Below are 23424 nucleotides of genomic sequence, written 5' to 3' on the forward strand. Positions count from 1 at the left end.
ACTTTGAAGTGTTCGCACAAGTACTGTCACGCAAATATTCAACAAATAAAGTCATTTTTACATTTCCACAGCATAAGGGTATTTGATTAGAGTAGACAAGTCTGTCCTGCTAAAAGTACCTTTGTGTCTCAACAGCAAACGCTGCTTTTGTTAGTTTGCTGAAACTTCAGGGCAAACGTTCAGCTTGTGTTTCTTCAAAGTATCCTGCAAGAGAAAAATCTGTTTTCCTCCAACAAAGGCGCTACAGACAGACAGCCCAGGAAAGTACCAAAACGATGTACGTGCTAATCTCAGAGAAAGGCTCTGACACGACAAGACACCAAGGCAGCTGGGAAGCAAGTTTTTTTCCAAAGATGCACTCAACTTTACAAAAGCATTATGGTTTTACCTTCAGCTTTCTGCAGGCCGGGATGTTAGCGGGGCGCTGTCCTCTAAACGCCGCGTGCAGAGCAGCCTCAGGGAAGACTTTCGGTAGCTTTAGCGATAGACTGTTGGCCCCGAACGCCACACGGCAATAAGCTGCGGGGTGCGCTCACACGTCCCGCGGCTGGAGCAGGGCCACGGCTGCTGGCGGGGCCACCTTTGGCGGGGCACGCCGGCCCCTCCCCGGCGGGCCCTGCCCGCGGGCAGCTCGGCCCGGCCCCACTGCGACTGCGAGGGCTCCCTCAGCGCCGGGCTCCCCGCGCCGAGGGCCTGGCGGGGCAGCGGCCGCCCGAGGAGCGTTTCCCGCAGCTCCCGAGCGGGACGGCGGGCGGCGGGAATGGCCGGACGCATCTCGGCGACGCGCTGAAGGTCAGAGGAGCCCCCCCCCCCCCCGCGGCGTCCCCGCCTCGCCTGCCCGCCCCGTCCCTCCGGCATCCTCCGGTTCGGGCCGCGGGAACACCCGCCCGGCACGGGCGCGCCTCAGCCCGTTCCGCGACCGGCTCCGGCCCCGGCCCTGGCGCCGCCGGTCCGGCGAGCGCGGCCCGTCAGTCCCGCTGGGTTGGGGTGGCGGGATGTGTGTGTGTCTGTCTGTCTGTCTGTGTCCCCGCTGCCGCCAACAGCCGCCGCCGGCAGCTGCGGGTCCGCGCCCTGAAGGAGAGGGGCCAGAGGCGGCGCGTCTGCCCGAGGGGCTTTTCCCGCGTAGCCCCCTGAGGGGCCTGGCAGGGCCCTGGGGGAAACCTGCCTCCGGCCGAGGAAAGCTCCGCTCCAGAAGCAGTGCCCGGCCTCTGCTAGGGGCGGGCAGGAGCGCGGGCGCGGTTGGAGGCTCTGCGGCTCAGCCCCGGGTGCCGCAGCCCCTGGGTTTGGAGTGGTTCTGGGGGCGGCTCTGTGCTGGGCTCCGCGCTGTGGGGTCCCGGCACCCTCACAGCGGCGGGGCTGGCTGCGGGGTGCCGCCGGCTGAGGCTCTGCGCTGGGATGAGGGTACGTATCCATCTTAAATTTTTTTTTGGGGGGGGGGACACGGACACGACACCCGTGGCTTTTTCTGGACGTTCCTAATCAGGTGACTGTGCGAGGATAATTTTGTAAGGTCTCTTTCAAACCCCCCAGGTTTTTTTCCCCGAGAAGTGAAGGTTGACAGTGGAAATGGGTGCTGAAAAGGCTTCTAAAAGTAGCTGGACTGCTGGGCCTGTTTTGCAGGGCTGTCTAAGCAAAGGGAAGTTCATGTCCTTTCCCTTTCCCCTTCCAGCCGCTGTACCTTGAACCTGCGGCAGTAAACCGAGGGGCGGTCACACAAGTGTTCTTCCCGAGTACCTGCTCTGCCCGTGCGGTGACACTGAGGAGCAACCTTTAGTTTGTAGGTCAGGCTGCATTTGATTCCGTGTGCTTGTTTCTCGCTGCCCTGGAGTCATTCGGGGAAGAGCTGGTGACTGAGTGTGCAGTGCTAGTTAGTACTCACTGTTGAGACCGACCTTTGGGCTTCTGCACGTTTTGTCTTGAATAATTTTTTTCAGGAGCAGTCTAGCTGCCGTCTAGCAGTTCCTGTCTGTCTCCTCGGTGAACTCTGTTCCAGGCTCCTTGTTTTCATGGTGCCTGGGTCAATCCCAGTGTTTCTACATCCTGCTGCGTTAATTCCTATAGTGTTTTTGAAGTCACTCTCTTTGGGTGGAAGAGTCAGGACAGTTCCACTGTAAAAATGTGCAGATGGGGTCAGAGTTGGGCTTTGCTGAGGTTTGCTTAGAAAACGGATTATGTTGCACTTCCTCTTAGTTCATTTGTATAGTTGAAGCATAATTCTTCATCTAAGATGAAGCAAGAGATTGCTTTGAAATGTTTCTTATGCCAGCAGATCTTTGATCGACAAACCAAGAATCAACAGCTTGTATCGATATTAAAACCCTTCACAGCTGTATTGGGTCAGGGGGGTGTGGGGTGGTGTGGTATCAGGGGAGGGACTCCTGTGAGTGAGTCTTTATCAGGGGTGTAGTGATAGGATGAGGGCTAACGGTTTAAACTGACAGAGGGTAGAATTTGACTAGCTATCAGGAAGAAATTCCTCCCTGTGAGGGTGGTGAGGCTCTGGCACAGGTTGCCCACAGAAGCGGTCCTCCCTGGAAGGGTTCAAGGCCAGGTTGGATGGGCCTTTGGGCAACCTGGGCTAGTGGAAGGGATGCCCAGGGCAGGGGGGTGGAACTGGATGGGCTTTAAGGTCCGTGCCAGCCCAAACCGTTCTGTGATTCTGCGACTAACCCATCTAATCTTTGATGCTGTCTCTCTGTCTGTGAAGTAGAGAAAGAGCCAGTTTGATCAATGGGATCATTAATCCCTTTAGCCTTAGGGTCTGGATGTGGACTCTGACAAGCATGATGAGTTGTACAGACCTTTTAATGCGTCTCCCGCTTTTGCTACTAGTGTTTCTGTAGAGAGCCTTGGTCCATTAAGAACAGTGCTTCCCTCCTGTCCCGTTCCTTTCTCTCTCCTGCTTTCAGCTGGTATTGAAAAGTAGGGTTTTCTTCTCCATTTTTCCCTTTCTAAAGCAAGGGTTTTGTGGGGTTAAAAAAATGCGAATGCTGCCTTTAATTTATTGTTATCCTGTCATGTCAGTCCTTTGCTGCTTCTAATTGCAAATAAGTCTTAAACACACAGGGCAAGTGGAGGGTTGGAGGCACAAATTATGCCTTGCTGTAATTGGAGTTCCAGGGGCCTCCAAACCCAGGTGCCTGTTGTCCTGCTCAGCCTAAATGGGCCGTGGGCTAGCTAAACCAGATTTGAGCACCCTCTGCATACCGAGCTTAACGTGTGCTGCTTTATAATGCTGACACATGTCTCTTGGGTTTAGACCAAAGAGAGGTATGTACAGCTAAGCCTCTTCGAACACTGTGTTAAGTGCATGAGGCTCTCCTAGCAAAATTAGGTGCAGATTGGTTGTTATTTTCATTCATACTCTTCCATAAACAAAACCAAGGCAATACTGAATTTAGTGCATCAGTTCTTTAACAGACCACTTTGTTTTATCTCCTTCCTCCACAATCAAGTGCAGTGCCCTTCCAGAATCATGATTGGTGGAAAAAATCAGAAGCACAGCAAATGCATTTAACTAAAAGAAGCCAGTGTTAAATGGTCTTACTTAATGTTAGCAGGAAGCTGATGGGAATATCCTTAAATCAAAACTGATACGAAACTGAAATGTGTCCAGAACTTCTGCTGTATGTAGTGTCACCCTTAGTGGAAACCTTTTAATTTCCTGCTGATCAGTTCTAACTGTCCAGAGCAATGCAAATAAGTTGTATTAAGATGGTAGCAACTCAGATCTCTTCTTACATCCACAGATATTTTTGAAAAAGTAGTTGTGACTTCTAAGTTAGGTCAAGTTATCTAAAAATCATAAGCAGGACAATTTTTTTTCTCAGTTATATTAGTGATACAGAGAAATGATTACTTGTTTTGAGATTTATTTACTTATTTACTTATAGAAAACTGCTTAGCACCCAGACTGTTCTGTGGAATTTTACCAAGGACTACTGTTCATCAAAACAAAGCAGTTCGCTGTGAAAATCTACCAAGGATTACAATGTTCAGCAAAATATTATACTTTTGTCCTTGAGTAACAGGTGGCTCTAACTAGTTGGAATTTTGCTAATAGTAAAGATAGCCATATACGAATGGTAGAAGTTCTGTTGGTTCTCTTAGATAAGATAGAAAGTAAACCGTCTGAAAAACACTCTTGTTATTCAAGAAATTGGCCGAGAGAATCTGTGCATGCTCCAGGGAAAAAACAAAGTGAGAAAGACTAGAGCCTTCCTCCCAAAGACCCCCAAAGACGACCACCAGGAGGCAATGCGCAGGTGCAAAGAGAACATCAACTGTTGACATCAGCCTTTCTAACTAACCCAGCCTTACTCATGCCTATGTATGTTTGTGTTATGTAATCCAATGAATATGGATATCCACGCTCTATAAGTTTTTGTTAAAATGTGCGGTGGGTGTGCAAGCTTTGTGGAGAAATCCCCTTGCACCCCGGTGCCGGAGTAAACACACCTGCTTTATAACTCTATTCGAGCTGTAGAGTCTTTTTCCGCCAGTCATTAGTGCTGGGTAAAAGGACAGACATTGCTTTGGAAACCTGTAAACTGAAGGATGTTTTCCAGTAAGATTGTGATGGTTTGGTTTTTTTTCTTTTGTGAAGTTGTCAGTATTTTATTTTCTTCCACAGTAATTCTAAGCTGCAGAACCAGCCTCAAAGGCCTATGGAATTACTTGTCTGGTTAGCTTGGCTCCTCCTAAGGCTATAGACTGCATCTCTACTCAGAAGCTAGCGGAAGCAATGAAACCATCTGGAGTACTGAAAGATGGGGGAGAACTGAATCACAGGTATAACAAGACTGTCGAATTTGTTAACCTCTTGGGTTTTTAGGGCAAACTTAACATCAGTTTTCTTTACAGGCTGGTTGTTCTTGGTAATCTGTATAACTTAGTCAAAGAATGGATTTCAGAACTTGGTGAGAGCAAGATAAGGATTTTTCACATGTTCTTATCAAAGCAGCAGAAGCCTTTTTCTTTCAAAGGGAATACTGCTAGGATTTATGTTGAAGTTCAACTTTTAACTTTTTCTTCTTGAGTATTGAGTAGATCTGTAGTAACTGCTGTTGAAATAAGATATAAAGGATACTTCAGATCAGGATCTTGAAATCTTTGGGGCACTGAATAGATGTGGTAAGTGGCTCTATCAGTTGACTTGTAGCAGTTAACAAAGCTGAAACAACCTATTGTTGGGTGAGATAGATGGTCAATGGCACTAATCTTGCCCCAAACAGGCTCCAGCACCCAGTCTACTTTGAAATGGTTACACTAGACTTGCCCTTTGTATAGCTCCTTGCTTGTGTTAATTTATGTGTGTCTGCTGTGGGGAAGACTAATAATGGGTCTTAATTTCTGTAAATTAATGCAAGGACTGCTACATTACTCATCTTTTTTTTTTTTCCGAGTTGCAAGCACTCACTTCAGAAAAACAGTAGCAGGCTATTAGACTAACAACTCAGTAGGGGAGTGAGAAGACATTGTTTATGGAAACTGTTGTAGTCTTTCTAAAAAACTCCTTTGCTGCCTGAAATTACCCATAGATCAATGTGTATCTTCTAAAGTAAACTCTTTCTCTTCTACCCACAGAATCTTCCCCCTTCCGCAGTAGCGAATGTTGATGGCAGAACATTTACATTTGGATCTTACTGGCTCAGAGTACATACTAAAGGTAGAACTGTCACTGAAAACCGGGATAAAAGTAACTTATCAACACCAATTTGGTGCAGATAAGCAGACACTTCTTTATTGATGGCCGGAAGTGTAGGGGAGTGCTCTCACCAACAACACGTACCAGGCACCAGAACCATACACCCTATATAGAACTTACTCATACATATTCATTAAGTATTCGTACATGAACATACAGTTTCTAAGAAATCATTAACATATTCTCCTCCTATTTCCGATTCTGAGCAGCAGAGGTTAGAAATGTCTAGAAATGGGTCTGGGGTGTAATGTGAGTAGGTGGTCCATGAGTCGGTGGTCGCGATCTCCCCCTGCCGGAATTACCTTTTGCTTAAGGACACAGTTTTCTTGGCAGGTACCTGCAAGCTGTTATGGTGACTTCCCTCATTTCCCATTAATCCTGGACCTTGACAACTGCTTGCATTCTTCTAGTCCTATACATGTATTATAAATCAGTTTACAAATCACCTTGTGTTTTGTTACCTAGGTTCTAACCGTTCCTACTAGACAATTACGACCAATCCCTTCGGCCTTGGTACAGGGCTGTACAGGGGATTTTAGAGTAACAGTCGGTTGCTAGATTCAAAGTACAATAAATGTAAAATGATTTTTACTAAAATATCCCTTAATTCTATACTTATGTTAAAATCAAACACAATTTAATTTCAGTTGATAATAAAATCAGTAACATTTCCACCCTTTGAAAGTGTTGAAAATCATTTCAATACTTTCATCCTTTTATTCGTTTTCATCTTCGAAGCCAAAGTTTGTCTTGCCAGATGATGGTGGTGGTGGGCTGTAGTCTGGTGGCATAGTGAGTACTTCTCTCATAATTCTACGATATATTGCAAGTCTATTAGTAAACTGTCTTTTAAGACAGGCATACACCAGCATAATCATCAAAATGACAATTAATAGCAGAAATAGAGTTTTGATTAGGTATTTCAGCCAAGATCTTAAGTTCCATCCTAATCCACTAAAAATTTTTCCTAGCCAATCTTCTGACATACCTTCTCAAATAGTTTCTGTTTCCTTTTCAATTTTGCCTAACAGATCTAAATCATGTTCTACATCCTGTGTAATATTCGGGATATGAATGCAGCAGTGATCCAATCTATCTTTGAGATATCCACACACTCCATGCTCTTTTAACAGAAGCATGTCTAATGCCATTCGGTTTTGAAGTGTCATTCAGGAAGTTGCCTGTAATTGGATGTTTAATTCTTTAAATCCTTTTCTAATCAAGTAGTGCCTTTATCTATGATCGAAGGAAGGATTGCAAACATGCCTTTAATCCAAGTACCGTTTCAAGTAAAACAGCAAGGGGTTCTGGCCACCTCCTGAAATCGTGAGAATATGGACATACATACATACAGAGTCCCGCTGAGCCTGTTTTTGGGTACTTTGCCCAGTTTTGTTACACTGCCATTCCATGATGCTTCTGCTCACATTGTTTTTAATCTGTTCATCATATGAACACCATCCTAAATTAGGGTTTAGGTCTCCTGGGAGGAGAACTTGAGCCAAAGCACTAGGTTGAGACCCTGTTACAAAGTCATAATTTAGTAGTTTCTCACAGTCTAATTTTTTTTCCCGGTGACTTCCATTGTTTCCTAATAACCTTCACTTGTTCATACCATTGAATCACTGGCTTTTGTTTGCAATAAGTAGTCTCATTTTTATGTTCCAGATTGGTCAAATTCATAGTTAAGATTCCCCAAGGAATAGATTCACCTACTGCTCTTGGTATTGGTAAACAGGCGGTAATTTGTGTAAGGTTCTGCAAGTTGTCAAATCCCTTAATCAATCCTAACTTCACATTTTCTTCGGGCATTCCTTTAGGAATGTTAATTAATTGTTTTGTATCCGATTGCCTTTTGTTCCTAGCCACCAAATCAACCCATGATCTCACCAGTGTCACTTTCCAAGCCAATATAAGGAGAATAATCACAAACTGATACGAAATGTTAGACATGTTTCAAAGTCAGTTTCAGAGTCTTTCGATCATGGCTTATAATTTTCCATGGAGTAGGTGCTTTCTTCACTCCGGTATAGTATATCCAAGCATCTGATTCTGCAATCTTGATAGCCGTGAAGGTGGTTAACAGTATCTGGAAAGGTCCTTTCCAGTGTTTCTGCAGAGTTTCGGAAATCCACGTTTTCACATAGACATAATCTCCTGGTTGAAATTCATGCACTGGAGTTTCTAGGGATAATGGTCTACTCCACACTACTGCACTCCAGATTGCAGTCAGTGTTTTTCCTAAAGAGAGCAAATAGTTATACACATCTTGTTTTCCGTTTACATGCATGTTTGGATTTGGTTCTGGGGACTCGTAAGGTTTTCCATACAATAATTCATAAGGACTGACTGAGGTTCCATCTTTGGTTGTACTCTGATTCGTAATAATGCCAATGGAAGTGCTTTAGGCCACGTTAAATTGGTCTCTTGACCGATCTTACTTATTTGCCTTTTTAAAGCCTCGTACATTCTTTCTATTTTTCCACTGGATGGTGGCCTCCATGGAGTATGCAAATCCCAAGTGATACCCAAAATTTTGCTAACGTTTTGGACTATTTCTACCACAAAGTGTGGACCTCTGTCAGACGAAATTCCAATAGGAACTCCAAACCTTGGAATTATTTCTCATAGTAACCACTTTACTACTTCATTGGCTTGTGTGGTGCAACAGGGAAAAGCTTCTGGCCATCCTGTAAAAGTATCAACCCCCACCAGAATATATCGGTACCCATTTTGCCTAGGTAATTCTGAAAAATCTACTTGCCAATATTCTCCAGGTTCTGTACCAGATTTTAATCTACCCACTTGAATCCTTTTCTTGATTACTGGATTGTTTTTCAAACATACTTCACATTTTGCAGTTATTAATTTAGCCATGTCCACCATTTTAACAGAAATAATTTGTTTTTGTAAAGAAGTTACGAAAGCTTCTGCTCCCCAATGACATTCTTGATGTTTGGTTTGCATTATTTCTTTTATTAACAAAGGTGGAACTACTACTCGTCCATGAGGAGTTATCCACCATCCAGCTAAATTTTTCTTAGCATTCAAAAATTGACCTAATTTTTCATCTTCCACCGAATACTTTGGCCTTTCCCTCGAAGAGTTACTGCTTTGGAGGGAGTTAATGCCATTTGGGATGCTTGTTCCTTTGCTATTTTCCTTGCTTTTCGGTCAGCCTAATTGTTTCCGACAATTTCTTTTGTGTTCCCAATTTGGTGCGCTTTACAGTGCATGATTGCTACTTGATCTGGTTTTTGAACTGCCTGTAATAATTGTAGAATTTAATTTTGATGCTTAATATTTGATCCCTGAGAGGACAATAATCCCCTTTCTTTCCACAAAGCTCCATGAAGATGTACCACCCCAAAAGCATACTTTGAGTCTGTCCAAATATTTACTTTCTTCTTTTCACTTAGTTCTAGGGCTCATACCAAAGCAATGAGCTCTGCTTTCTGAGCTGATGTGGTACTGGTCAGTGCCTTTGCTTCTATAACTGTGTTGTTACCGCATATCCAGCGTATCGAGCTCCTTGCTCCATAAAGCTGCTGCCATCTTTATACAATTCCCAGTCTGGTTGCTCCAATGGTACATCCTTCAGATCTTCTCGACTGGAATAACCATACTCGATAGTAGCCAGACAGTCATGTTTCTGTTGTCCTTCCTGTGTAGAGCTTAAAAAGACTGCAGGATTTACCAGATTAGTTGTTTTTAAAATCACATCATCCTGTTCTTTTAGTATTACTTGGTACCTCATCATTCGGCTCGGAGATAGCCAGTGTCCCCCCTTTTGTTCTAAAACAGTTATCACCATGTGTGGGACATAGACTGTTACTTTTCTTCCCAAAGTCAGTTTCTGAGCTTCCTGTATGAGCATCACTGCTGCAGCCACAGCTCGAAGGCAGTTTGGCCACTCTTTAATCACTGTGTCCAGTTGTTTAAAGAAGTATCCGACAGGTCGTTTCCAGCTTCCCATCTTCTGAGTCAGCACATCTAGTGCCAGGCGTTGTCTTTCGTGAACAAACAGCTCAAAGTCTTTGGCTAAATCAGGAATTCCGAAAGCAGGTACAGACATTAAAGCGCATTTGAACTCTGTCAAAGCCTTCTATTGTTGGAGGCCCCATACAAAAGGAGAATTCTTTTGGGCCTCATACAATGGTTTAGCTATTAGACCGTAATTCATAATCCAAAGACGACACCACCCGGTCATTCCCAAGAATGCTCTGAGCTCATGAATATTTTTCGGCTCAGGTATATTGCAACTGGTTTCTTTAGGATCTTTTCGTAATTGTCGCTGTCCTTTTGAAATTTCAAAGCCCAGGTAAATCACAGTCTGGCAGGCTATTTGGGCTTCTTCCGAGATACTTTGTACCCATTCAGTCCCAGAAAATTCAAAAGGTCTATTGTTACCTGTGTGCAGGCAAATCTTTCTTCTGTAGCAATTAGTATGTCATCCACATACTGTAAAAGTAAATGTCCCGGCCTTGGTTGGTTCTGCTTCCATATTTCTTTTGCCAACTGGTTTCCAAAAATTGTCGGGCTATTTTTAAATCCTTGGGGTAGTCTTGTCCATGTCAGCTGCATCTTTCGTCCTGTTTGTGGGTTTTCCCACTCAAAGCAAATAATATTCTGCTTTTCTTCTTCAAAGGTATACAAAAGGAAGCATCTTTTAAATCAAGCACTGTAAACCACTGATAAGTCTCCTTTAACGCTGTTAACAACGTATAAGGATTCGCCACCACAGGATATATGTCCTTGACTATTTGATTCACCGCTCTCAAGTCTTGCACTCACCTGTATTCACCCGAGGGTTTTCTGGCTGGTAAAATAGGAGTATTATACTCAGATACACATTCTTCTAAAATTTTATACTTCAGGAATTTATCAATTAAATTCTTCAATTCCTGTCTAACTTCTGGTTTAATTGGATATTGCTTGATTTTTAGTGTCCCTGCACCCTCTTTTAAATCTATTTTCACAGGCTCTGCCAATTTTGATTTGCCAGGAATGTCTGTTTCCCATACTGTAGGAATCACTGCAGAGTCCACCTCTGGTGGAATTTCCTGCTCCTTAACTTTTTCTTGTATCATCAGGATTTCTCCTGTTTTTCGACTCAGGTATTTTCAAGAAAAGTTCTCCTTCCTTAAAAACAATGTGTGCATTTAGTTTAGATAACAAATCGCTTCCTAACAAGGGTATCGGACATTCTGGTACATACAAAAAATTCATGTGTAATTATCTTATTTCCAAATTTTAAATCCAGGGGTTGCAGGAATGGCCTATTTTCCTCCTTCCCTGTTACTCCTATTATGTTTGATGGTTTTGTTCCAATTTTTCCTTTACAAGGATTCAATACCAAAAATGCCGCTCCTTTATCTACCAAAAATATAACTACTTTTTGCGGCAGGCGGAGGAAGCAAGCAGCCGATTCAACGTGAATGATAGAGCAAGCTTCAACTTTATTGAAAGAAATCACTCCTTATATAAGCACTCTACAATAATCATGCATACTACTCACAAATCTATTGGATACATGTAAAAGGCTACATTATAATATCCCAGCCCCTTGTGGCATTTCAGATATGTCACAACATCTTTCCTGTTCTGGCCTGCCTTTTTTCCCAAGGTTGTTTACCATCACACTCAAGGCCATTGTGTACCTCAGTTTCTCTCTTTGTTAACATAACAGTCCTTTGTTAGGCATAACTGTACCCTGGGTTTTTTCCTTTGTTGACCTCAGATGGCTGCAATCAGCTCCTGCAGAGACCCATGGCCTTGCTCTCTGCAAGCCGTTCTCCAACAATTCCCCCTTTTTCTTTTTGTGCAGGCTGCACAAGCATAAATTTACTAATATTTCTCATCATACAACTATATGCTATTTTAACAATTACTGCAATCAATAGTACTATTCCTAATCACCGCAATCCTTCCTGTAACAGACCTCGTAGCCATAGGGACAGACCAAACACAGATTGTAACCATTTGTCTCAAGGATTGACAACCACTTGTGGTTTTTGTAAATGTTGCTTCATCCATTGTAGTTGGTTTTGAATTAATTGACTGTGGTCGGATAGATGAAAACAACACATCCCATCAAAATCTTTACATCCATGCCCCTGGGCAGGTAAAATAAAGTCTATGGCAGCTCGACTCTGTAATACAGCACGCTTTAAACTGTCGAAGGTACCTTATCAAGTACAAAGCATCCCACATACTATCGAAGAGCAATCACATGAAAGCAAACAAACTATGATTGGTTCTATACTACTGTCCACAAGCCTTCACGCCCTCTATGGTTGGTCCTGTTATGGTGTTCACACGTAGTTCTTCTGTTAGGCAAACATCTTATTTCCCACAGTCCAGCATCCTTATTTCTTTGCTACTCACGCAGTTTCTCATCCTCTCGGCCTTGCTGGTGTTCTTCCCAACAGCTACAGCCTGATTACAGTGATGCCACTCTGTCTGGATCAGTCATAACATGTCCGTTTTTTCCCAGGCATTCCACAAATCCCCCTTTTTGTTTTTGAGTGATCCAGACCCCTTTTATTGTTCAGTCCATCGTTCTCATAAAACACTTCCACACACAGGTTAATACCATTAAAAGGATTACAATGACAATTTAAACTGTTATTCCATGTAAAAACAAAAAATTTTTTAACCATCTAATAATTGGTAACCTTTTAGTCAAATCATTATTAAACCCTCTTCCTTCTTCAAGATGTAAATTCATTGTATAAACATCACTACAAAACCTAGTGCTATTCACCGGTACTGCTGAAGGAGTCACATCTTGCCATCTCAGCCAGATTGTCTGATTATACCAACCATAATGACTAGTACAAATGGCATACCAAACAGGTCTGAGATGGGTCGGCAGCAGTTGCTAAGCCCAGGCAAAATGCCTACTGTCCTGATTGATTTTTCCCTGCCACCTTGGCAGAACTCTGCAGTTTCTTATCTATCTTACGAGGCCTGTTCTTCATCAAAGCTTAGCTGTTTGTCAGAAGCTGTGTGAGGCCGATGCCTTCCAGCCCTCCCTTTTCTTTGTTTTTCTGCGGCACCTGCAAGACTTGTTTGAGAGCTGTATCAATTAAGGGTTAGACAAACTTCAAAACACAGCGTACTTAGAATAGTTCTAATTAAAAAGAGTAGACTAATTTCACTATCCATATTTAAGGGATATGACTAAATAGTACAAAAATAAACAGTAAGGAAAATACGGTACTAACATTCAGATCCGCAATTGCTGGGGAATCCTGGATGCAGCCAGAATTCAGAGTGCCCTTCCTCACAAACTGGAAACCCTACGTGATGCGTCCATCCGTAGGTGAGGCATCCAAAGTCGCTGCAAGCAGGTCCAGCCTTTAAAGTAACAGGCCAAAATAACTGGCAACTTTCTTTGAGCAGAAACATCTGATTTCATCCTCCTGTTGGGTTCCACCTGGAGCCTGGCCAGCACTCCAGGGGGAAAACCAAGGGAGTTTCTAAATAAGGTTAAATACTTGAGCTCTTAATTCTTAATATTACTAAACAAAGAAAGTGAATACATACATTGTTACAGCATCTTATCCTTATTAATAACTATATTTTATCTAAACTACATTTTGCACAAGTGACTAGTAAGCCTATATATTTCATTAAGGAGTTACAATTACTGTTAGAATTTTCTCTTAAAAGAATTGGCAGCTGTAGTGTAGTTTGTTCTGTTGCAGTAGCAAACATTACTGAGACATTCTGCTTAAAAGATCAGTCGAAGAGATCGCAAACTGTCAGCACAGGGTCACTCACAGCACCCACAGCTGGATCCTGAGTGCTGGCTGCCTCTCACCCTCAGGTGTGGTTGCACACACCTTGTCGGTGACCATTGGAGATGAGACCTGCGGAGACACAAGCATAACCTCTTCCCCAGGTTATTAAAGAAAATGGTCCTTCCCAGTTACCCCTTTCTAGGTTTTTGTTAAGACTTGAGCTTTGCTCTGGACTTCTTGTTGATCTGGTATCTGTGATGAAAAATGACACAATATTGGTGACACCTGTAACACAGGGGAGATGTTTAAAAGGTTTGAAGAGATGGAGTCTTTCTGGTATTCAGGGCAAGTTGCAGTGATGTCTTTAGCTTGATGCCTTGATAAAGAAAACTGGTTTTGTATTGCTCTGACATTCTGGTGGAAAAATGCATGCATTTTACAGCAGAGCAAATGGTTGACCTGGAGCCAAGATCTCTCCCCCCTTTTGTTTTTGCAAAAGCACTTTCAAGGTTTAGCGTGTTCTTTCTACGATGGTTTGTCCTGTGGGGGAATGCAGTATACTTGCGATGCTTGTTAGCTATACATTGAAGATCTTGTTTTGCCTTCTCTGTAAGTACTTTGGGTGATGTCAGTGAAGGATCTTTTCACAAAATATCAAAAAAGCTATGCAGATCATCATGAGTTAGGTCCACAATGGCTGTATCTAATTTATGGTTCCTAACAGTGACTGTAAATCTTTTAAAGTCTTAATAACAGTTTTAAGTTGTTGCAGGACAATACACACAGGTCATTCAAGTTTACAAGGTTAGTGTCAGGGTAGGTTTCAGGGTGGGTTGTGCTACAGTGGTGATTAAGACAAATTTAATCCAATTTGAGTTCCTCATTGAGTCATACAGTTACGACCCCAAAATGCAGTAGGAGTTTTCCAATATAAATGGATTAATATTTGCTACCCAATTTTCTGGCTCTCTTACATGAATGAGATCCTTGCTTTAAATTGTTACAGCATGACCCCAACCCTGAAAAGCATTTGAGGTACCATGGCTAACAGCCAATCTGCTCACAGATATTATGGTTACATCTGCACCAGTATCTAAAATGCCTGTCAGCTCGACAGATTTTTTAGCTTTAACGAGAGTACATTTTACCAGAAGTTAACCTTGTGTCACGTTTAAGTCCAAAAATATTTAAGGGGTACCTGCTGATCCAAATCCTGAGTAAGTGCGGCTTCTTTAACAAGCTGAACAATTTTTTACTTTTTTTGTTACAGAACACAGGGGTACAGACCATAATTTTGATTTTTCTCTTCATAACCAGCATCTACGACCCCTGGTAAAACAAACGACCCCTGTAAGGTTGCAGATGACCTTTTGACAATATTTTCATTAGGCAGATGGTACAGAGGTGCACTCTCCCCGCAGAGTATGCACCTAAATTCAAGACAACAATCGACACAGAATTACTGCCTCCTGTTAGAGGAGGTATTGTACATGTAACACTGAGAACACTGAGCCCAAACCAACCGCCGCACCGATGACCCAGCGGGCGGGCACTAGGACCGTGCAGTTCTTGGCCGGCCGCTTCCCTGGCCGGAGAACTCGGCAGCTGCAGTGGGCCGCGGCTCACACACACACACACACTCACACAGGCACACAGAGGAGCTCCTGACACTCATCCCTCACAACATAAAGTGACAAATATTACAAATACGAAGATTCCGTTAAGAACTCATAAAGCCTGTGCTGCATAACCCTGCCGCTTTTGGCGCGGGGGGTCGGGGGGGGTGCCGAGAGCGCAGTGCCGGGCTCAGCCTGAGGCGGCCGCTCCGTGGCAGGGGGGTCGGGGAGGCCCCGGGCCGCCGCCGCCAGCTCCGAACACCGAGCACAGAGATGTACACGTTCATTTTTTCAGATAGAGTACTGTGCCGGCGTGAATGCCGTTTTTTTCTTAAAAGTGTTAGCCAATTCTTATGGGGCCAATCGATATCCCTGAGCCATCGCCTCCAGTACAGCTGTTGTCATCTGAGATTTTGCAGCCCCTTCTTATTAATGCTTTTCTCTAAATCTTTAATAACAGAAAAATGCCGTTCCTCCCAACGTGGCTGATGACTCGGCTCATAGCTTATAGGAGTAAGAATTTTTCTTGCCATGTCCATATTCCCTTGCACCAAAGTTTTTTCACCTCACTTTTACGTTTTTTTCGCCTCAGTTTTATCTATGGATCATCCCCAATTAAAGGAGGATACAGACCAGACAGTCCAGATTCTTTTTCAGGATTTACAGCATCAGGGTCTAAAAGATTGTCACACTGTTCTGCTTCTTCAAACAATAAATTTGACTCTTTAAAGTGTCCCTTAGCCTTGCCCAGACCAATCAGCGTGGCTAAGTTTTTTATCGGACTTATTCCCCGCTTTTCTAAAAAGCACAAAGTTTTAGGACTACCTCTCGTTCAAAATATTCCTGCCCGGGCGAAAATTCCTTAAATTCCTTAAAATGCTGGACCGTGTAGCTTAATGACCTTCTTTAACATCCCATCAAGTAGCCAACGACCAGGTTCCTTAATTCCTTAATTCCTTAATTCCTTGGCCTTTCCTGGGTAAGACCCTATTGCGGCCTTTCCGGGATAGCGCTTCTCGGAGTGAACACCTGCAGCTGACGCTGAGGAGGTGGCAGCATTGCCTTCCAACTCCGAGTCCGTCCCGCAGCTTCCCGGGTTCCGTTCGGTGGAAAAGCAGGGTTCGGGTAACCCTGTTCGGTGTGCCACTTGCGGCGGGCGGAGGAAGCAAGCAGCCGATTCAACGTGAATGACAGAGCAAGCTTCAACTTTATTGAAAGAAATCACTCCTTATATAAGCACTCTACAATAATCATGCATACTACTCACAAATCTATTGGATACATGTAAAAGGCTACATTATAATATCCCAGCCCCTTGTGGCATTTCAGATATGTCACAACATCTTTCCTGTTCTGGCCTGCCTTTTTTCCCAAGGTTGTTTACCATCACACTCAAGGCCATTGTGTACCTCAGTTTCTCTCTTTGTTAACACAACAGTCCTTTGTTAGGCATAACTGTACCCTGGGTTTTTTCCTTTGTTGACCTCAGATGGCTGCAATCAGCTCCTGCAGAGACCCATGGCCTTGCTCTCTGCAAGCCGTTCTCCAACATCTTTTTCTCCCAGCTTAATTACAACCAGAGGCTCAGCTGGGTTCCCATCCAGTCCCCTTCAGTCCTCTAAAACCATCACTCTGGCTATTTCTTGCTGAACATTTCTGTTTCTGGGACAATCCTTTTTCCAATGTCCTTCCTCCCTGCACAACGCACACTGATTTATTCCTAAGGGGCCATTAAAATTCCAATTGCCACAGTTCATAAATGCTCCCCTTCCACCAATTCCTCATCCTCTTCCCCTGCCTCTTCCTCTGCCTGCTGTCCCTGTCATTACAACCAACAATCTATTTTCTCAGGTCTTCCTTTCCTCTTTTTCCCTGTTATTATATGCTTTCCATGCTGCTTCTAGCATTTTATTCAGACTCCTTGAGTCCTCTCCTTCAGATTTCTGGAGTTTCTTTGTTATATCTGGTGCCGATTGTCCCATAAAAATCAAACCAATTGTATCTGAGCCGCCTCTGTTTCTACTCTCAAGTCAGTGTATTTTCTGGCAGCTTATTTCAGTCTCTCCAGAAACGCTGAGGGAGATTCATTCTTATCTTGTCTCACCTCATGTAATTTAGGCCAATTTAGGGATTTAGACATTGCATGTCTAACTCCATATAAAATCCATTTCTGATACCGACTCAGTCTCTCCCTGTGCTCCACATTATTTGGGTCCCACTGCAGATCCCCAGATGGAAAGTTCTGCTCTGTTCCACCTGTTGAGAACCTGAAAGTTCTGTTCCACCCGTTGTCCCACTCATTACAGCCACCTCTGCCTGCGCTTTGCCATCTGCTTTTATGTATCATCCAGCAAATTATCTAGAATTACCTGTAAATCACTCCAATCTGGATTCTGCATTCTGATTATAGTATCTACCACTCTGCTTACTCTCTCAGGATCCTCTCTATACACTCCTGCTGCCTGCTTCCAAGCCATCAAGTCCATGACTGAAAAAGGCACTTTCACACACACTGGCCCATCATTGCCAACTCCCTGCCGCAGGGGAGCTATTGTTTGTGCCTGCTGCTGAGTTCTTCAAGAAACGGGGGTATGAATTACAACCTCAGACGGCCCTTCATCCACATCCTCTATTCCACTACTCTGAGGTTCCTCTACCTGTTCTCTGTATTCTCACCCCTGATGCCGTTCTCTCTGCGGAGGGGATATATCTAATTCCGGCCCTTCATCTTTTTCAGCAGAAGCAGTTCTTTTCTTTAAACAATCTTTTCCAAGCTCACATGTTGAACAACACTTTTTCACCATTCTTATCATCGGAATTTATAGCCATTACTAAATTATCCCTACTAATCAGCTTACATTCCTTCTGCCAATCCTTCTTCTGTCTTAAATAGAAAAATAAATCAACGTATGGCACTTCACTTCCCTTCTCTTCTACAAAACAGCATTAACTGCAGAATGGTGTTATATGTCCCATTCATGAGCCATTTTTCCTGATTATCCAGAGTATACAGAGGCCATCAGTGATTACAATATTCAATCATCTAACTCTTTCGCAAATCATCATGTAAATCTCCCCAGTGTGCTAACAAACATCCTAACGGAGAAGTTTTTGGAACTTTGTCATTTGCAGCCAGATTACCCATACTTTTAAACAAAAGAGTCAGCTTAGATGCCATGGTTCATTTACTTTTTAACACAATATATAATCAGTCACTTCAATCTGTTGCTTTGTTCTTCTCCAGCTGCACCCTCGCGGGATAACAGAACCACGGATCCAAACTCCGTACTCGCTTCGTGCTCAATTGCACGTCTCACACTTACAAACACACTCACACTCACACCTTTCCACAATTATTACTGTAAATAAAGGTACGTAACACAATATAACACAGTTCTTAATTACCACACAGTACTTGATCGGGAAATAAACAGTACCCCAATTAAGTGCATAAAAACTTCTAACTTTTTGTTAGAGGCACTACCTTTGAGAACTCTATACCGTATAGGTTCCCTTGACTATGCTGTTGTCCAACCCTGCAGTAGCTTTCGCTTATGTCCTACGGGCAGACACCTAGGCTCACACTTTACGGTAGGATTCTTTGGTATAACCCTGTGCAGCTTTCGCCGCGTCTGACAGGCAGACTTATACTAGTGGGACTTGAACGCACTTATTACAACAATACCTTAAGAATGTAAAGAAGTGTCTTACCAGAAATCCAGGGGACGTCGTGAAGAGCCTTATGGATCGGGGATCGATGGGTATCCCCGAGAAATCCTCGTTGCCGTCTGGAACCACTCAGGTCCCCGACTCCTCCGGTCTCTCTCAGCGAGCTCCCACCTGGGTTGCCCGAAACTGTCACCGAAAACTGGGATAAAAATAACTTAACGACACCAATTTGGTGCAGATAAGCAGACACTTCTTTATTGACGGCCGGACATGTAGGGGAGTGCTCTCACCAACAACACGTACCAGGCACCAGAACCACACACCCTATATAGAACTTACTAATTCATTAAGTATTCATACATAAACGTACAGTTTCTAAGAAATCATTAACATATTCTCCTCCTATTTCCGATTCTGAGCAGTAGAGGTTAGAAATGTCTAGAAATGGGTCTGGGGTGTAATGTGAGTAGGTGGTCCATGAGTCGGTGGTCGCGATCTCCCCCTGCCGGAATTACCTTTTGCTTAAGGACACAGTTTTCTTGGCAGGTACCTGCAAGCTGTTACGGTGACTTCCCTCATTTCCCATTAATCCTGGACCTTGACAACTGCTTGCATTCTTCTAGTCCTATACATGTATTATAAATCAGTTTACAAATCATCTTACCTAGGTTCTAACTGTTCCTACTAGACAATTACGACCAATCCCTTCGGCCTTGGTACAGGGCTGTACAGGGGATTTTAGAGTAGCAGTCGGTTGCTAGATTCAAAGTACAAGAAATGTAAATAAATGATTTTTACTAAAATATCCCTTAATTCTATACTTATATTAAAATCAAACACAATTTAAGTTCAGTTGATAATAAAATCAGTAACAGAACTTTCATGGTCTGCTGATAGTTCTGGTGTTTGAAAGTGACTTCCAACAATAACAGAAGAAATGGAGTCTCTCTGTGGGTGCTGACAGAGATGCTGTTTCTGTTGCTCCTAGACATGTAGAAAAATCAGATTCTTTTCAGTCATTCTTTGCAAAGCTAAAACATCAGGAGAAAATAAAAAAATAATCTAAGAGCAACCGTGCTCTCTCATTGACTTCTACAGAAAGAATATTCATGTTAAAGACTCATGTTGGTAGTGGATGCCTTAACAAGCCAAAATTTAAAAAGCAATTGTTTCTGAGCACCTTCTAAAATACTGTTTCCTGCAGTATGAGAGGTCAAGCTTTTGGTTCCTTTCTGCAGTGACTGTTCATCACATAAGCATGTTTGTGGTACACTTCTCCCCTACCCGTGGTTTGAGAATGAGTCAGCTGTATCAGAAAACAAGGTTGTCCCTAGGAGCCTTGCTTTAATCTTAGGTCTAGTAAGGGGCTTGGAAATGAGTAATTGCATGCAGGAAGAGGAAGAGGCAGCCTGAAAACTAAGGGAATTGAAGGTGATGTGGAGAGGCTTCTGTCCATGCTTTTGCCGTGGTGTCCGTCTGGTTGTGCTTTAGAAACTCTAATTCCTTCTCCCCTGGTCTGCTTCCTCTCTGGCCACTCAGCCTGAGATGTTGCAGAAGGGACGCACACTGTCAGCTTTACATGAAATGAGTAGGGGCTGCACTGTGAACGCGCAGAAGTGCTTTGTAAAGTCACCCTCGGGTGGTGTATTGTGCACCTTGCGTGTGAAACTGAGCTCCTGAGAAGTGTTCCTCTTAGCCTGGTCATCTTTGTGCAGGCATCTGAGAGACTTCATGTGCACAGCGAATGAGCCTTTGCTGAAATGTCTGTCACTTGAGAACAGACTCTCAGTGGGCTGTGGCACAGTTCTGACACGGGGTCTACAGCATTGAAAACTGTCCCACCTGACAGCCCCTCAGGCACGGTAGAAAATCAAAATAAGGAAGGCTAGTGCACACTGTCAGATGTGGATAGAACTTTTTAGATTTCTGTGGATGTTAACAAGTAGTAAGATAGCTACAGAAATCTCTTCCTCACTGCCAAGGTAAGTACCTTACAAGCACTGACACTGATGGCTCATTGTGCACTGCTGGTTCATTACAACACAGGATCAGCCTCTGAATCTCTTGGCTAAGTAACTTTTTAAAGCCAGTATTAGACCGTATTAGTGCCATACTGCTTGCAGCTTACTAACAGTTTTTTTGGTTCAGAAGCAATTCAGTCTTTAAGTAGTTTAGCATTGTCAATTTGGTAGTTTATCACAGTTTAGGAAAAACATGAAAGTAGAAAAAAATATTTTCTTACACAGTTATCTGCTCCTTTACAGGCAGTTGAAGATGCTTAGATACCAGTTGTCAAGTTTGAGTTTGGTGTTGAGGTAAGCATTTTGCTTTATTTTTTTATTTTTATTTTTTAGTGAGAAATATTTTTTTCTTCCTTTGGAATAGGACAACTTCTCCAGGGACCTGTGACCAGGCTATTTTACAAGGTTATTGGTATTTTATAGTGTATTTAGGAAACTGTAATTAAACGGCCTGACCACAGCCTGTCCCAGGAGAAGACACTGCAGTAAAATGGGAGCTTATAGGAAAATAAGCCCCCAGGAAGCCTGGCAGGCAAGGGGACATCAGGGACATCCCTTTCTAAACCTGTGCTGTGGAGCAGGGTAGCCTGCTTGAACAGCGCTTATCTGACAAGGACTGCAGAGTGTGAGCAGAGGCAGTGCCCTTGCTAACTCCTCCCAGCTCTGACAAGCTGTCTTTATACAGAGGGGTGGGTATGGTGTAGTTCACTGTGTGAATCATGTCAGCAGACTAAATGCTTTGCTGCAAATCAAAACTGAAGTGGTCATGAGACAAACAATCTGGAAAATGACAAGTAAAAGTACTCATGTGACTCCTGCCTGGGTTTGTCAGCTGCAGGAATCCTTGTATCTCGAACACATCTTGTACAGTGAATAGAGACCTGCGTGCTGTAGTACCTAAGCAAGTCGCTGCTTGGCATCACTCTCACGAAGACACTTATTCTGTGACCTTCTTGTGGCCTTTGTCTGGTGCAGACATGCACAGAATAACTTTCTTGCCTCAGACTGTTCTATGAACCAAATGCTTCAGGATCAAAAGGGCATACTGCATAGAGAAAATGCTCTCTCCTTTGCTGAGGTGTAGCTGAGGAGATGGAACTTAGGTCTTAATTCTGTGATGAATTTTAAGCTCCCTTTTAATGGAAACTCTTAAGTTTAGAGTAATCTTTTTTGGCTTAAAAACCCCTTTCTTTCCCTAGCTTAAAAAAAGGGGTGGGTGGGGGGAGGGGATACAATGAATGTTTTGTAAAGAAAATATGGAACTTCTAGCAATTTTCTTGAGGTTTTGGCAAATAAATCTCTTGGGAGATGTATCTGTAGTCACATAGTTCTAAATACAAATGTTACGCACTCTTTTTTAGATTTGACTAACTGTCCCCCACTGGTGTGCTGTTCACAAACAGTGCGGCATTCTAACTCAGGGCTGGCACTTTTTTTTCTCCTAAGATTGATCTGGTATTTGTAAGACCACCTGTGCAGACCGTTTCTGACAGTCTTGATCTCGGAGGTGACTGGCATCTGAGAAGCCTGGATACGAGATGTATGTGAAGCTTAAATGGTGAGCGTATTTACACATCTTTAAAAAGAAAGTGTTACTGAAATTGGTATAGAATGCACATTACACAACTCCAGTTTCTGTACAAGGTGCATAAACTGATCTCCTGTGTTCCTGAGATCTGAGGAGGTGGTGAGTGGTCTTACATTTAGATGTTTCAAGGAGCTGTGTGTTTAGATAGACCTGTATTTCATGTTTCTTTGATCAGGGTGTGTGCGTTGTTCCAGTTTGCCACAGAGACTGCTTCAGATGAATAGGTAGAGCACTTGATAGAGAAGAATGTGTGGTGGTTCATTAAAAAAAAAAAAAAAAAAAAAAAATTTAAAATACCTGAAGCCTAACTTGCTCGCTGTTTAACAGTGACTGGTTTAATTGTTCCTGGCTGTCGAAAGACACCTGGCTTTCAGAATCCTCTAGACAGGCTTTATTAAAAATGGTTGGCAATAGTCTATAAACTATGACAAAGCTGTTGAGGGCACCAGTTACCTGAAGGGATACTGAGTGTTCTGTGTAATCTGTAATTTTTAATGTACTACAAAGTGGGTAATCCAAACTTGTTTTCATAGATTTGAACGATAAACTATAAGCTATTGATCCAGCGTAGCATAAACCAGACCTGTACCTGTTACTAGGAACTTCTGTACTTCAACTTTTCTCTCAGAGTTATGAGATGAAATGCTCCATCTAGTGCTAGAGGAAGAGAACTTCTGGCTCATGCTCTGTGCGATTAAACTGTGGGCAAAATGTGAGTAAGGTGCTTGTTCATAATCTTTAAGCTTTTCAGAGGCACCTCATGCTGAAAAAATAAGACCATTGGAAGTACTTCAGCTTTGGATAGCCATTTCAATGACAGTTTTCACACAAAAGCCTGTTTTTTAGTTTAGATTCAAGGTCTGTCCATGGAGTAGAGTGGGTGTGTTTTTTAATGGGGGTAGAGCGGGGAGGGGAGTCCCTGCAAGACAAGGTGCTTTATTGCTTATCAGGAAACGGACTACAGATGGTCAAAAAGCCAAGTCAAGAATAAGAGCTGGATCAGTAAGGAATAAGAAAGTACTGTTTGCGCATGTGGCTAGAGCAAGTACTAGAAGAATGGCAGATTTTTTTTATT

The 23424-nt window shown here is 43.1% G+C and overlaps 1 long non-coding RNA gene across 1 annotated transcript; it reads left to right on the forward strand.

The window, feature by feature from the left end:
* Window positions 1-694: 694 nt before the first annotated feature.
* Window positions 695-22381, forward strand: LOC141973937 (uncharacterized). The gene is made up of 3 exons (XR_012635633.1): window positions 695-792; window positions 21005-21055; window positions 22208-22381. It is a non-coding gene; the product is annotated as an uncharacterized LOC141973937 (long non-coding RNA).
* The last annotated feature ends 1043 nt before the right edge of the window (window positions 22382-23424 follow it).

This window comes from Athene noctua, chromosome Z (assembly GCF_965140245.1).
Source record: "Athene noctua chromosome Z, bAthNoc1.hap1.1, whole genome shotgun sequence".
NCBI lineage: Eukaryota > Metazoa > Chordata > Aves > Strigiformes > Strigidae > Athene > Athene noctua.